The sequence below is a fragment of the Silene latifolia genome, chromosome 7 (assembly GCF_048544455.1).
Source record: "Silene latifolia isolate original U9 population chromosome 7, ASM4854445v1, whole genome shotgun sequence".
Lineage (NCBI taxonomy): Eukaryota > Viridiplantae > Streptophyta > Magnoliopsida > Caryophyllales > Caryophyllaceae > Silene > Silene latifolia.
Genome location: NC_133532.1, coordinates 24084193 through 24090410, shown reverse-complemented (window position 1 = coordinate 24090410; position 6218 = coordinate 24084193).

Genomic DNA, 6218 nt, shown 5'->3' with positions numbered 1-6218 from the left:
TGATCGTACATTGCTATGATTAGTCAATAAAGAACGTCATTTATCTATAACATTTTAAACATAGGCATCTAAACCCGTATTGATCGTACATTGATATAATTAGTCAATAGCAATGTACGATGTATAACATCTTAAACCACAAGACATAGGTATCTAAACTCGTATTGATTGTATATTGTTATGATTAGTCAATAGCAACGTTCGATCGATAACATCTTCAACCATAATACATAGGACCATAATACATTGGTATCTAAACTCGTATTGATCGTATATTGCTATGATTACTCAATAGCAATGCACGATCGATAACATCTTAAACCATAAGACATAGGTATCTTAATCAATTATCCCGTTCTAATCATATATAAACTCATATTGATCAAACGTTAAGTCTTAACCTTAGGTCTTAAATTTACGTCTTAACCTTACGTATTACACATACGATCGTACATATGGCTAAAAACCCTAAAACCACAAATAAACCCTATAAACCCTATACACCCAAAACTCCTAAAAAACCTAGAAACCCTAAACCCCAAATAAACCCTAAACCCCAAATAAACCCTAAAATTTTCTTTTAACCAAACCATGATGGACTAAAATTTGGATGATCATCAACGCGACAAGCTATGTAGAACATTTGTATTATATTTCTATTTTAATATTTTAACTTAATAAACAAAATAAATTAAGTAACAGTAAAACCATTCATTTTTTAACTGTTGTTTTTTAAACACAACAAAAAGAAAAACTTATATTTAATATCAATTTAACTGTTGTTTTTTATTTCATAACAAATAAAAACTTATATTTTAATATCAATTTAACGATTGTTTTAATATTTTAATATTTTAAAACTTGTTTTTTATATTCATTTATTATATTAATATGTTACTTTATCAATATAACTGTATATTTATATTATGTTTTCAATAATAAAATTTATATTTTAATATTTTAACTTAATAAAACTAACATTTAAAAATATGTTTCGGCATTAATATGTTACTTTAGTCTACGAATTACATAAAATATTTACTTTCAATTATTTAAAAACATGTAAATAAATTAAGATATATATTATTTACTATTATTTTTAATAATATAATTGGTCATTAATAATTTTAATCTACTTGCCTTTTCGAAATCTGTAAAATAAATTAAGATGCATAGGGAAGACAAACGTTAATAATTCAATTTTATGGAGAATAGTAAGAGTTACACTATTTTTTTTTTAATTCCATTTTATCGAGTATGATAACAGTCGCCCTTTTTTGTTTATATTTTTTAATTTTGATTTATAAGGACAATTAAATTAAAAGAAAGGTAATATGAAAAAAAAATTACTTTCATTAATATTAAAAACGACGTACAAAGGGAAAAAAAAAAACAACAGACAGAATTTAAAAACTAAACCTAATGACTACAACCAACACAAGAATCAAATCTAAGTTTCTTAGAATTGAGCCTTCTTGGACGAGTCCTCCCGAACCTCTTCTTGGACATCTTTGAAGGGAGGATATCGGGGGTTTTTGTGCATGGCGAGTTCCCCATAGCTTTACCGGAGTTCTTCGGCTTAGTAGGGGTTGCTATAACATCAATCACCTCCACTACTTCGTCCTCCTCTGCCTCCTCCACCCTAACAATGGAGGAATCAACTTTAGGGGTAGCTAACATCTCTATCCCATCGTCAATTTTCTTCCAATACATTTTGTCGAGTTCAAATTTACCCCAATTAAGCATATTAAATTCCTCCTCAAATAAATCGACAAGGAAAGTATTTCCATGGTAACCCGGACTAGCTCTCGTTAAAGCATTTTGGACATTTGTAGGACCAACTTGCTTGATTATTTCTCTCATGAACAACCTCGTGCAAACAATGTCTCTTGCATGGGCTTTCCTCTCTTCCGACATTTTTCTTATTTCACTTTAGGATAGTTAAATTAATTTAGTAGGGAAGATGAACTTTGGATTAATTAAAAATTGGAGGGAATGACTATATTTATAATACAATATTTCCCTTAAAAAAAAAACAATCAATGCATGGTTTACCGCCAAATGCAAGTTAGGTGGGGAAAACCCTAACGACCTTTCATCTTCTTAATCATTACAAAATAAAAATAACAACTTATAGATTATCAGCAAACAATTGGTGTAGCACAGTTGGTAAGATACATAATTTTCTAACCAGACGTCCAAGGTTCGAACTTTGTTGCGGTATGTTTTTTATTAACAAGTTTTTTCTGTGTACTTTTTGTAAAAAAAAAAAGTATTTAAATAAAAATAGTTGTTCCATAAATAATTATGTCAAACAAATTTTTATTATTAACATTTTTTAAGAATTTTTTATTAAATAATTATGTCCAATAGTTTTTTTTAAAGAAAATTAAAAAATAATTTTTTTTTATTTTTTTTATTTTTTTTATTTAACTCACTAATTTCATACTTAATATTTTGAAATTAAACAAAAATAATTTAACGTAAAAACAGTGCCTTATAAAATGCAAAAACAATTTATCAATAATAATAATAAAAAAATAAAACCTTGAAATACAGAACGCAAATATATTCAATAATAAATTAAAACGAAAAATACATATAAAAAATAATCAAAAAAATAATTATAAAAATATATTGTATAAATATAACGTATTAATATCGTATATGCAAAACGTACAAATATAACGTATTAATTAATGTATCCGCCTCAGTATAAATATACGGTATACAAATGCATACATAAATATTGAAATACACAAAAATATTAATAATAAATAACAGTTAAATATAAATTAGGAGAGAAGTTTTTTTAAATTAATAAAATATATGGCAAAACCGAGGACATTAATTAGGAAGGGTAATTAATGAAGGAATCAAGGGATTAATTAGATTAAATCAGATTCTTTGAGTTGGACAAATGGCGCGTTATTATTGGCGGTGTATGAGAGCCTTCATACACCTGGTGTAACTCTACCCTTTTCGCAAAAAAACAACAAAAATAATAGAAGGAATTTATGAAAATGAATGACTAAAACTAGGTATTAAATAGCATTAAAGACACATGGGATAAAAGTGCAAAAATGATAGTTTTAGGAATTGAACTCATGACATAACCAATACAAACTAAGTTTCCAACCACTGCACCACCAAACATTTTATGATATTGATTGAAACTAATCTTTAAATATTTCAGAACAAAGGGGATGCAGGTGAACCCCCTGCACCCCCTCTAAAACCGCCAGTGGTTAATAACAATATTTTTTTGAGCTATAACTAAAAAAAACAATATTTTTTGATGCGGTTTTATACAAAATTAATTATATAAAACTGATTATCTTAATAACTATTTTTATCTATTACTCTCTTTGACCCGGTTAATTGTTGTCCTTTAATTTTGACACAAAAACCAAGGAAAGAGGAGGACACCAATTATTAAATGATAAGTGGATCAAAATGACTGTGAATAATCAAATTGATTATGAAATTCATCCCTAAAATAGAAAGGACAACAATTGACTGAGAGTTTGAAACACCCCAAAATAAAATAGGACAACAAATGACTAGGACGGAGGGAGTAATATGGTTAAGTTTGGATTAATTATATATTATTTTTGCTTAATTACATTACACATTATTAAGGAAAAAATTATTATACATCAGATGTATTACCTCATACTTAATGAGTTTCTGTGTATTTTTTATTGAGTTCTATAAAGTTTATAAATTACATTTTAGTTTTCTGACGTCAAAACTCAATCTTTTGTTGAGCTTATATGTAATTTTTTGAGTTTAATGTTTAAGTAAATGAACTCAAAAATTTTATAATAAAACTCATAATTTTTAAAACAAAACTCGAAAACTTTATCCTAGTGTTTAGAAATTACACCATCTGATGTAGACATGTAGTACATCCAGATGTATAGTCCACCTACTGAACTATTAACGAGTTTAGTAAGATATCGTTTGGTTGATCAAGGAATTAAATTGACACCGAAAACTCCAATTTATGTGAATTATTGTGCTATAACATTAACATGAATTTGGAAAAGTCGTTTGAAAGCGTTGGATGTAGAAGTTGAATTTCAGGTGAATTGTCAACTACCTAGTGCCTAGTGGAGTAGAATGTAGATAATCAAACTCCCTCACTCGGTAAATTATATCCTACTCCTAGGAGTAGGAAGCAGGATACTCAATTTATGGATTATACAACCAGTTGTATATGTTGTACGGTGTAGAATCTGAGCTTTGTGATAAAGTATCCGAGCTTTATGTTCAAGAATATGAGCTTTATTAGAAAGTATTGAACTCATCCATTTAAACATTAAAAACATGAAATTTAAATTAGCTCAGAAAGAATACATATAAGCTCGAATTCTTATACCTTGGTTGTACCATGCTTATGGTACAACTGGATGTATAATCCTATTTGTGCAGGATACTCTCATGGTAGTTATAGAGGGAAAAAATTAAAAATTAAAAATTAAAAATAATAACTACCCACTACATCTTCATACAGTACGTTACTACGTTTGTTCTTTTTTTCAAATTACTCAATTTACAAGTTTATTAAAATCTTATCAAATTCATGAAATTCTAATTTTAATCTATTTGTAATCAAATTTATCAAGTTTATGAGTCATAATCATTAAATAAATCATCATATTCATTTACGTTAAAGTGAATATAATTGTGTTTTTGGGTGAATATCACACTAAGTTACATATATACATCAAATTACCCTATCATATTCACTAAACTCAAAATGAATATAATAGTGTTATATGATGAATATCATAGATACATACTCCGTATTCATTATGTTACACTATCATATTCACTAAACTGAAAGTGAATATAATAGTTACATATGATGAATATCACACTAGGTAACATATATTCATCAAATTAAAATTACCATATTCACTAAATTGAAAGTGTGACAGTATCATATGATAAATATCACGCCCAAAATCACAAATTTAACCATGAATATGAAAGAGAAAACGGAAAAATTCAATTCAATTAATAATATATGCGATTTTTAGGGTTTTAACGTAATTTCAACACTTACCTGATAAAATAATCGATCAAAACAGAAAACGAGATTACAAAACTAATGGGATGGATGGAAAATTAAATTTGTGCATAATTTATTTGGTGAATATAGAAGCTGTAGATTTAAAATAGGAAAAAGAATGGTTATTTATTGTATATGGTAACTGCTTAATAGTGGGAATGTTGGGAGTTTTTATTTTTTATTTTTATATTTTTTTTAATAGGGGGAGTAGGAAGGGTATAAGAATTGCTCACTCCCTCATTATAATAGGCATTTGAAACTCCTAAGAATATTGAAAGCTTACATTTTACAAAAAAAAAAAAAAAATTGACTACCAAACACTAATTTTTCCATGAATTACAAATGGCAACCAAATCACACCTGATTTTTGTTATTACGTAGTATAGGAGTGAGGGTATATCCGTCACAAGCTTATGACGGGTCAAGTATTTCTCACTTGTATAGATAAGACAAGTTTTGGGAATCACAAAGTATTTGTCTTTATCTACTCAAGTGGGTAATATTTGACCCGTCACAAGCTTGTGACGTATATGTCCGTCACAAATGATAATTTGTGTATAATCAAAACCAGTGTGCTTAATTTGTCAGCTTGATATCTCTCTTTGGTGGTGGTAGGTTTTATTCATGTACTATAAATAGAAATGCAAGCGATGATATTCAGATTTGAGCAATAGGGTTCGGAGTGTTTCAGACGAACAATTTTTGTCCATATTCAGATTTGAGCAATAGACCATTTAACTTTGGCACTAGTATTAGAGCCTAGCGCTCGATTCATGTACTCGCCGTAAAACAATGTCTGCAAAATCTTCAAATTGCATAATTTTATCTCTAGGTTGGTTTCTTTGTTTGCTGATGATATACTACACTAATATTTGCATGTTGAGAGCAAATTTGAAGTTATAGGAACTCTTTCTAGGCTGACACGTTTCTATGCTTAGGTTTATGGGAAAGGCGACTTTCTGCACTTCACTGATATAGGCATATATCAGTTCAGTTTAGTGACGGTCAGTCTTCGACAAGACCAGGAAAAACATGTTATTGGTCTCCAAGTTACCGTCCCTGCCCTGCTTCCCAAGTCATTCTAGTTGCAAAAGCTTCACCTTTAGCAATGTTCACTTAGCCCTCAATGACAGTATCT